An 11,174-nucleotide genomic window follows, 5' to 3' on the forward strand; every position below is an offset into this window, starting at 1 on the left:
TACAGTTGGTGTTGGGTGACCATGGCCTTCATACTCTTACAGTTGGTGTTGGGTGACCATGGCCTCCATACACTTACAGTTGGTGATGGGTGACCATGGCCTCCATACTCTTACAGTTGGTCTTGGGTGACCATGGGCTCCATACTCTTACAGTTGGTCTTGGGTGACTATGGCCTCCATACTCTTACAGTTGGTGTTGGGTGACCATGGCCTTCATACTCTTACAGTTGGTGTTGGGTGACCATGGCTTCCATACTCTTACAGTTGGTGTTGGGTGACCATGGCCTCCATACTCTTACAGTTGGTGATGGGTGACCATGGCCTCCATACTCTTACAGTTGGTGTTGGGTGACCATGGCTTTCATACTCTTATAGTTGGTGTTGGGTGACCATGGCCTCCATACTCTTACAGTTGGTGTTGGGTGACCATGGCTTTCATACTCTTACAGTGGGTGTTGGGTGACCATGGCTTTCATACTCTTACAGTTGGTCTTGGGTGACCATGGCCTCCATACTCTTACAGTTGGTCTTGGGTGACCATGGCCTCCAAACTCTTACAGTTGGTGAAGGGTGACCATGGCCTCCATACTCTTACAGTTGGTGTTGCGTGACCATGGCCTCCATATTCTTACAGTTGGTGTTGGGTGACCATGGCCTTCATAATCTTACAGTTGGTGTTGGGTGACCATGGCCTCCATACTCTTACAATTGGTGTTGGGTGACCATGTCATTCATACTCTTACAATTGGTGTTGGGTGACCATGGCCTCCATACTCTTACAGTTGGTCTTGGGTGACCATGGCCTCCAAACCCTTACAGTTGCTGTTGGGTGACCATGGCCTCCATACTCTTACAGTTGGTCTTGGGTGACCATGGCCTCCATACTCTTACAGTTGGTGTTGGGTGACCATGGCCTCCAAACTCTTACAGTTGGTGTTGGGTGACCATGGCCTCCATACTCTTACAGTTGGTGTTGGGTGACCATGGCCTCCATACTCTTACAGTTGGTGTTGGGTGACCATGGCCTCCATACTCTTACAGTTGGTGATGGGTGACCATGGCCTCCATACTCTTACAGTTGGTGTTGGGTGACCATGGCCTTCATACTCTTACAGTTGGTGTTGGGTGACCATGGCCTCCATACTCTTACAGTTGGTGTTGGGTGACCATGGCCTCCATACTCTTACAGTTGGTGTTGGGTGACCATGGCCTCCATACTCTTACAGTTGGTGTTGGGTGACCATGGCCTCCATACTCTTACAGTTGGTGTTGGGTGACCATCTTACAGTTGGTGTTGGGTGACCATGGCCTCCACAGTTGGTGTTGGGTGACTCTTACAGTTGGTGTGACCATGGGTGACCATGGCCTTCATACTCTTACAGTTGGTGTTGGGTGACCATGGCCTCCATACTCTTACAGTTGGTGTTGGGTGACCATGGCCTCCATACTCTTACAGTTGGTGAAGGGTGACCATGGCCTCCATACTCTTACAGTTGGTGTTGGGTGACCATGGCCTCCATATTCTTACAGTTGGTGTTGGGTGACCATGGCCTTCATACTCTTACAGTTGGTGTTGGGTGACCATGGCCTCCATACTCTTACAGTTGGTGTTGGGTGACCATGGCCTCCATACTCTTACAGTTGGTGTTGGGTGACCATGGCCTCCATACTCTTACAGTTGGTCTGGCCTCCAAACTCTTACAGTTGGTGACCATGGCCTCCATACTCTTACAGTTGGTGTTGGGTGACCATGGCCTCCATACTCTTACAGTTGGTCTTGGGTGACCATGGCCTCCATACTCTTACAGTTGGTGATGGGTGACCATGGCCTCCATACTCTTACAGTTGGTGTTGGGTGACCATGGCCTTCATACTCTTACAGTTGGTGTTGGGTTACCATGGCCTCCAAACTCTTACAGTTGGTGTTGGGTGACCATGGCCTCCATACACTTACAGTTGGTGATGGGTGACCATGGCCTCCATACTCTTACAGTTGGTCTTGGGTGACCATGGGCTCCATACTCTTACAGTTGGTGTTGGGTGACCATGGCCTTCATACTCTTACAGTTGGTGTTGGGTGACCATGGCTTCCATACTCTTACAGTTGGTGTTGGGTGACCATGGCCTTCATACTCTTACAGTTGGTGTTGGGTGACCATGGCCTCCATACTCTTACAGTTGGTGTTGGGTGACCATGGCCTCCATATTCTTACAGTTGGTGTTGGGTGACCATGGCCTTCATACTCTTACAGTTGGTGTTGGGTGACCATGGCCTCCATACTCTTACAGTTGGTGTTGGGTGATCATAGCCTCCAAACTCTTACAGTTGGTGTTGGGTGACCATGGCCTCCATACTCTTACAGTTGGTGTTGGGTGACCATGGCCTCCATACTCTTACAGTTGGTGTTGGGTGACCATGGCTTTCATACTCTTACAGTGGGTGTTGGGTGACCATGGCTTTCATACTCTTACAGTTGGTCTTGGGTGACCATGGCCTCCATACTCTTACAGTTGGTCTTGGGTGACCATGGCCTCCAAACTCTTACAGTTGGTGAAGGGTGACCATGGCTTTCATACTCTTACAGTGGGTGTTGGGTGACCATGGCTTTCATACTCTTACAGTTGGTCTTGGGTGACCATGGCCTCCATACTCTTACAGTTGGTCTTGGGTGACCATGGCCTCCAAACTCTTACAGTTGGTGAAGGGTGACCATGGCCTCCATACTCTTACAGTTGGTGTTGCGTGACCATGGCCTCCATATTCTTACAGTTGGTGTTGGGTGACCATGGCCTTCATAATCTTACAGTTGGTGTTGGGTGACCATGGCCTCCATACTCTTACAGTTGGTCTTGGGTGACCATGGCCTCCAAACCCATGGCCTCCATACTCTTACAGTTGGTGTTGGGTGACAGTTGGGTGTTGGGTGACCATGGCCTCCATACTCTTACAGTTGGTGTTGGGTGACCATGGCCTTCCATACTCTTACAGTTGGTGATGGGTGACCATGGACTCCAGTTGGTGTTGGGTGACTCTTACAGTTGGTGTTGGGTGACCATGGCCTTCACCATGGCCTCCATACTCTTACAGTTGGTGTTGGGTGACCATGGCCTCCATACTCTTACAGTTGGTGAAGGGTGTTGGGTGACCATGTGACCATGGCCTCCATACTCTTACAGTTGGTGTTGGGTGACCATGGCCTCCATATTCTTGACCATGGCCTTGTTGGTGTTGGGTGACCATGGCCTCCATACTCTTACAGTTGGTGTTGGGTGACCATGGCCTCCATACTCTTACAGTTGGTGTTAGGTGACCATGTCTTTCATACTCTTACAATTGGTGTTGGGTGACCATGGCCTCCATACTCTTACAGTTGATGTTCGTTGACCATGGCCTCCATACTCTTCCAGTTGGTCTTGGGTGACCATGGCCTCCATACTCTTACAGTTTGTGTTGGGTGACCATGGCCTCCAAACTCTTACAGTTGCTGTTGGGTGACCATGGCTTCCATACTCTTACAGTTGGTGTTGGGTGACCATGGCCTCCAAACTCTTACAGTTGGTGTTGGGTGACCATGGCCTCCATACTCTTACAGTTGGTGTTGGGTGACCATGGCCTCCATACTCTTACAGTTGGTGAAGGGTGACCATGGCTTCCATACTCTTACAGTTGGTGTTGGGTGACCATGGCCTCCATATTCTTACAGTTGGTGTTGGGTGACCATGGCCTTCATACTCTTACAATTGGTGTTGGGTGACCATGGCCTCCATACTCTTACAGTTGATGTTCGTTGACCATGGCCTCCATACTCTTCCAGTTGGTCTTGGGTGACCATGGCCTCCATACTCTTACAGTTTGTGTTGGGTGACCATGGCCTCCAAACTCTTACAGTTGCTGTTGGGTGACCATGGCTTCCATACTCTTACAGTTGGTGTTGGGTGACCATGGCCTCCATACTCTCTTGGTGTTGGGTGACCAGTTGGTGTTGGGTGACCATGGCCTCCATTGGTGAAGGGTGACCATGGCTTACAGTTGGTCTTGGGTGACCATGGCCTCCATACTCTTACAGTTGGTGTTGGGTGACCATGGCCTCCATACTCTTACAGTTGGTGTTGGGTGACCATGGCCCACATACTCTTACAGTTGGTCTTCGGTGACCATGGCCTCCATACTCTTACAGTTGGTCTTGGGTGACCATGGCCTCCAAACTCTTACAGTTGGTGTTGGGTGACCATGGCTTCCATACTCTTACAGTTGGTGTTGGGTGACCATGGCCCACATACTCTTACAGTTGGTCTTGGGTGACCATGGCCTCCATACTCTTACAGTTGGTCTTGGGTGACCATGGCCTCCAAACTCTTACAGTTGGTGTTGGGTGACCATGGCTTCCATACTCTTACAGTTGGTGTTGGGTGACCATGGCCTCCATACTCTTACAGTTGGTGTTGGGTGACCATGGCCTCCATACTCTTACAGTTGGTGTTTGGTGACCATGGCTTCCATACTCTTACAGTTGGTGTTGGGTGACTATGGCCTCCATACTCTTACAGTTGGTGTTGGGTGACTATGGCCTCCATACTCTTACAGTTGGTGTTGGGTGACTATGGCCTCCATACTCTTACAGTTGGTGTTGGGTGACCATGGCCTCCATACTCTTACAGTTGGTGTTGGGTGACCATGGCCTTCATACTCTTGCAGGTCTTAGCAAGTATTTCTGCTGCCCAGGTATTTGAATGACGGGACTATTGCCAGTGTTTTGTGTTCAATGGTGAAGACAGGCATGGTGGTTGGAGGGCTGGACAGACACATTTGAGTAGACACACACACACACACACACACACACACTCGCTTAGTTAAATAAAGGTAATAAAATAAAAAACACACAGCAAGTTCATATTTAGCTTACGTTGATTGGACTAAATTGTTTTTGGTATCTTTTAGTTTTGTCCGTGTCTTACACTAAGCGTAGGTGATTTTGATGATGTTGAAATGTTGAAGTGTAAGTGTTGCTGGAATAGTGGAGGCAGCTCCTGTTTTCTTTGTGACTTGCAGTAACTCTCTGTGGTTCTCAATCAAGAGTTGTTTCGTAGTCTGAAAATGTCAGAAACATTACCTTGCTTGACCATGCTGTAGGTCATGTTTGTTATATGTAAAAATGCTTTGTGGATTTCACCGGACAGATGTTGATCTCTGGTTTTGTGATGAACCAGAGCTGTGGCTAGATTTATTCTGCCACTGTGTCTTCTCATTGTCTCGACATTTGGGCCTGTATACCACGGTCGGCAAGGAATATGAATTCACAAGCTATAGAGCAAACAACCTAAAATGTATTTTTCTCCCCTGGCTTAACCCATGCACAGCTACTGTTTAGGCTAACACCAGAAAGAGCAGTAGTGGTTCGGCCGACATAATGTTGTGATGACCTGAATATCCATGAATTGTGTTAATAATAAGAAAACAAAAAGATGAGTTTGGTCAAAATGAATCTTGTTTGCTGAGGGGGTATTGTTTGTACAATTTGCCCAGCATCGTCCAGGTTAGGGGAGGGTTTGGCCGGCAGGGATGTCCTTGTCCCATCGCGCACTAGCGACTCCTGTGGCGGGTCGGGCGCAGTGCATGCTGACACGGTCGCCAGGTACACGGTGTGTCCGCCGACACATTGGTGCGGCCTGCTTCCGGGTTTTCTGGGGGCATTGTGTCAAGAAGCAGTGCGGCTTGGTCGGGTTGTGTTTCGGAGGACGCAAGGCTCTCGACGTTAGCCTCTCCCGAGTCCGTATGGGAGTTGAAGCGATGAGACAAGACTGCAACTACCAATTGGATACCACAAAATTGGGGAGAAAACGGGGTAACACAATTTAAAAAAATATATATATATTATCAAACCTACTTTGCGTTTTGTCCATTAGTGAGACTTGGCATAATTATATGGATTATAGTGATGTGTGACAGGTATAGGGATGAGTCGACGACATCTGGTATGACCTTGTACTGACTACGTTTACCATCCTCCCCATACATCATGTCCCAGGTGTGGTAACCACGGTCATGTGTCCTCTCTGCTGTCAGAGAGGGACAATTGGATCTATGAACTCAATCATTCTTAGGCATCATGGAAATAACATCTGACAGGGTGGCTCAGTTCTCGCTATGGGCATTCCTCCCCTGTGGCCCCTCGACAGGGGACAAAGGAAGCACAGCCATGCGCTCTCAGCGCCTCTCAGCGTCTCTATCTACCTCCCCTGTGAAATGGTACAATAAAGTAATTAAACTCAGGGATTCTTGAGTGCATTACTGTGAACTGGACATTCCAAATACGCATCACATTGTCCCACAGGGCATGTATGATTACCAATATTATTGCAATCAATAAATAGTTATTTATTTTGAATTTAAATTGAATTGATATATGTAGGCTGATAAATGTGGGTATTAGGTCAAACATTAGATAATAGGTCAACTAAACAAAAGGACTCATTGTGTTCACTGTTAGAATCAATGTTGCTTGGTTAAAAAAATATATATATTGTATCTTCATATTTCTACATTGTCTTGTATTTTTTCATTCATATTAAGTTAGGTTATTCCACTTAGTATGCAGCAACTTGTGAGTCAATGCACGAGATATCTATTCTACGTGACACTTGGGAGCCCTTTCCTGTGTCTGACAACATAGACCTCACTTTCTCTCTCTCTATCTCTCTTTCTTTCTGTCTTTCTTTCTTTCTCTCTTCCTCTCTCTCCATATCTCTCTCTCTCTCACACACACACATGGACACACACTTATTTGGCTGATATCAAATAGTGTCTGCCAGCTTGCATAGCAGGGTGTATAGAGTCCATTTGTATGTGCCATTAAAGGTCTGCTCCACCTGCCTTGAAGAAAATACATATCTGTCAATAGGCAAATAGGTTTCATACTATGCGAAAAGGGCATTGCATTGCTCTCTCCTGTAGAAGGATGTGGATTTCTTTGACAAATAGACTGGTATTACAAACTACTTGGGCACTTTCAACATGTTTCCAAATGCTTGCAATGAGCTTCAGACTATGACTGCATGTCGAACATAGCCAGTAGAGGAAAACAAGCTAGCAGAAAGGAAATGGCCCTCTTTTTTAATGTAGATGAGGTGGAGTTGTTATGGAAGGGACCAGTCGCCTTGTGAACAACAGAACAGAGAGGAGAGGTAAGGGAGTTGTCCCTGCAGTTCTATCATCCAGCCTCCCTGTGGGTTTTCAAACGAGAAGGGGTCGGGAGAGAGACCGTGGGGAAGAGAGATAACAGCGAACAAACAAACAAACCGATGCAACCAATTAACACCATTTCATCACGCGCTTTATAGCAGAAAAAAATGTGAATTGCTACGACATGTTCTCTCAAATGTGCTTCCATAGGCAACACAGTATATAGCACTGTTGAAGTGTTTTGTGATCAATAATGCTTGGCTGTCCATCTTGGGAAAGGAGACACACCAGTAACACACCGGAGGCATCATTCTTGGTTTTCATATCATCCTGAAGGTCACTGAAGCGATGTGCGTGTCTGCAGTACAGCTGCACCAGAGACAGGAAGTAAATAGAGATGCTGGATTCACTCCTATTTTATAGAGCATTTCGATAATAGATTTTATCGGTCCTCTTTCAGATAATGTGTTGTATGCCAGACTTTTAGGTAGAAGGCTACTATGTTAATTCATTCATGTTTTCCTGATTCACTCACATCTCATCTGGAAGGCAATTATAGCAACCCCATGATGCCACCCATCACAGACAGACAGACAGACAGACAGACAGACAGACAGACAGACAGACAGACAGACAGACAGACAGACAGACAGACAGACAGACAGACAGACAGACAGACAGACAGACAGACAGACAGACTACTAATGCTAATCCTCTCAGGATGACACATATAGATAACTGCCCCCCGACCGCATGAAGCCATGGCCACACGACAGACCAGGTCAATTAGACACCCATTAAGGGCTGGTCCCAGAACAGCGGTAAGGACTTCCTGATGTCTTGTTTTTCTCTGCATGGTGCTGCAAACCAAATCCATCTTCTCCCTCACCCAAACCTAATTACAGGTATAGATAGTCTGGGCGAGATGAAAAGCTGGAAGACGCTTTGATGGATGGTAAGGCCTCTGCAAAGAGAACAAACAGGTCATTAACATGACAATGGGGATGATGCAATGGCCTCATACAAAAGACACGGGAGAGCAGAGGTGGGGGAGAGAAGAAAGACAGCGAAAAGCAAACTAGCCGGCGCCGTGATAGACCAGCAGTGAATAAACTTTGAAGCCAAGGGGGAAACAGAAATATGTCATTTCAATAGAACGGAATAGTGGAGTGGTGGTAGTGTGGAGTGAGAGAGAACACACCTCCACTCCCTCCTCACATAGGTTCTCCCAGCCCTGTTTTCTATAAGGGATTTGAGCGTGAGCGCTGGCTTAATGGGGATGTCGGCAGCAGGCAGTAGGGAGGGAGTAAATGATCTATCCTTCGACAAAGTATACCTCGTTAATATTGCATGAGACCGTATTTTAAGGTAAATCACGAAAGCACGGGGCTGTTGCATGACAGTTGTATCAGTTTCAAAATGTCAAATCTGGAGCAGCAGATGCAGCTCTCTTCCTACACAGAAGATTCAGTTCAGTTTGTGCCTTGGAGTGTGAACAGTGTCAAGACGCAGTGTGGGTATCGAGTAAATATATATAGGGGTCTTTTTGCCCCTCCTCTCTCTCTCTCTCTCTCTCTCTCTCTCTCTCTCTCTCTCTCTCTCTTCTCTCTCTCTCTCTCTCTCTCTCTCTCTCCTTTCATAAACTAAGTGCTAAACAGCTTCCTGTATGCAATGGAAAAGCACAATTCTGACTGATTTATGACTGTTGTTTGTGTTTGTGTTGATAGAAGATGAAATCAATGTATCCAAAGACATTAAAACTAAAATAAGGAGTCATACAATAAAATGTCGGAATTCTTACAATTCAAACACAAAATTGTTAAACATGTTGAATATTGATTAATATTATTATTATGATGATAATGTGACACATTGCAAATCGCTGTTCTCCAATTGGCAATGGCCTTGGTTGTATTCAGAGCCCAAACATGTCATGGTTCAACACACTAAGTGAAAGCATGGCCTTAAACCCAGTTTGATAACACCGTCACATGACTGAAAGCCTCCAGTAACTCCAATTCTACAACAGAAATATTCCTGTGGGATTATTCTGTTGACAAGACGCCTTTGTTTTGGATTTTAATCCACTAAACTCTCTGGTCTCTAATTATTTCACAGCTTTGGTAGCCATAGTAATGTAAGTGTAACCCCTAAAAGACACAATTACTTAGCTAAGCTAAGATCAAAATCGGTTTGGTTACCATTGACAACATGTTTAGGCTACACGCACACATGTTATCTACTTTGAATACGCTCTCGCTGAATTAGGCTAGATCGACAGGTAGCCAAGTGGTTAGAGCGTTGGGCCACTAACCGAAAGGTTACTAGATCGAATCCCCGAGCTGACAAGGTAAAAAGATCTGTCGTTCAGCCCCTGAACAAGGCAGTTAAGCCGTCATTGTAAATAAGAATGGGTTCTTAACTGACTTGCCTCGTTAAATAAAATAAAAGATTGACTACCGTCAATATTTAATACGACTCCTATTATGAATGGCGTTTGCCACAAACTTTGGGAAAACCACTGAGAATCTATGAAGAGGCCCGTGTCATAATTCTAAAAGGGGATTTACAGATGACAGGCATGCGGGGCAGTTCTTGGAAGACGGGAGGGAGGTTTTGAGACAGAGCAGACAAGACCCAGATCAAGGCTATTGTTGTGTGTCCCCAGCCCAGAGAGAAGGAGGATATGAGACACCCTGCTGTGACCAATCCCTCCTCATTAGATAAGGACTTATTATAAACCAGAGGATGTGATCGTTCCTTTGTAAAGGACCGTCTCAAAGCATAGGACTGACCCCGGGTGACCGGAGGCGGCGGGGGTGATGACGATGGCGATCGACGTGAACTGTAAAAGCCTCAAAGGTTTTTAAAAGAAGGTGTCATTTCCAATATCCATTACGTGTCAACTGTGTTGCATCCTATTGTTAACATGCGTTTTCCTTTCATTTAAAATGAGTATAAATCTATTCCACCGTCCCATGCGTTGAAATGTCCTCTAAATGTAACCAAAGGTGCATATTGACTCCATGCCCAAATAACCACAAGTACTTTTGACAGAGCGCGTTCACTTTGTTTTCTCTCCTGTTGAAGTCTGAGATGTGTCGTCCTTCACTTGCTTATTGTGTTTCAGGGTGTGGAGACTGTTTTTCATCAAGCACTCGAACAAAGATGAGAGGAGAAAACAGAGGAAGAGGGAGGAGGGAGAATCTAAAACCACCCATCCCCCCCCCTTCTCACAAAAAGCAGTAGCTCTATGATTTCCTCCTTTACCTTCTGATGTTGGCGCTGTTCTTTTTCTTCTTCTTTCTTTCTTTCTCTCTTTCTTTTTCTGAAATACTTCCGTCTGAGCCTCTCGCACTTCGGGCTTTTTCTGCTTCAACTACAAACAAATTGAGTCGCCCTGATGTGAAAGAAACTCAGTCATGTGAAGAATGCGACAGGTTCCCCAAAAATATGTGAAAAAAATAGTATTTTGTTCGTTAATACATATCACACAACATTGTAGATGAAGTCGCTAAATTCTGAAATGTGCTCGTATCTCACTCCTAAAGCTAGAAACATTTTCTCATTCACCTGTCGGATGATACTATATATCTCAAAGTCAGCTGGGCTTCTGTTGGCTTTAGCCATTATTGTCTGGAGTGAGTGAGTTCTTTTGTGTGTGCATGTGTCCGTTTGGGGGAGGGGTAGTGTGTTGAGGAATAGGAGATTGGGGATTCCAGTTCCTCTATTTTTTTTTGTCAAACTCACTAAACTGAAGCGTTTGTCTAATTACAAGACGGGTTGAGCACTCATCCCTACACAAACACCAGCTGTCTCTGACACACACACGCACACAAGCACACACACACACACACACACACACACACACACACACACACACACACACACACACACACACACACACACACACACACACACACACACACACACACACACACACACACACACACACACACACACACACACACACACACACACACACACACACACA

The 11,174-nt window shown here is 46.1% G+C and overlaps 1 long non-coding RNA gene across 2 annotated transcripts; it reads right to left on the reverse strand.

Moving 5' to 3' along the window:
• Positions 1 to 7,314: 7,314 nt before the first annotated feature.
• LOC118366526 (uncharacterized) lies at positions 7,315 to 10,837 on the reverse strand. Of its 2 annotated transcripts, XR_004821978.2 has the most exons (3): positions 10,754 to 10,837; positions 10,451 to 10,580; positions 7,315 to 8,144 (listed from the first exon to the last, which is right to left on the reverse strand). It is a non-coding gene; the product is annotated as an uncharacterized LOC118366526 (long non-coding RNA). The 2 variants fall into 2 exon arrangements; XR_004821977.2 differs by having other exon boundaries at positions 10,451 to 10,822.
• Between the last annotated feature and the right edge of the window lie 337 nt (positions 10,838 to 11,174).

The sequence above is a fragment of the Oncorhynchus keta genome, chromosome 34, assembly GCF_023373465.1.
Source record: "Oncorhynchus keta strain PuntledgeMale-10-30-2019 chromosome 34, Oket_V2, whole genome shotgun sequence".
NCBI classification, from domain to species: Eukaryota; Metazoa; Chordata; class Actinopteri; order Salmoniformes; family Salmonidae; genus Oncorhynchus; species Oncorhynchus keta.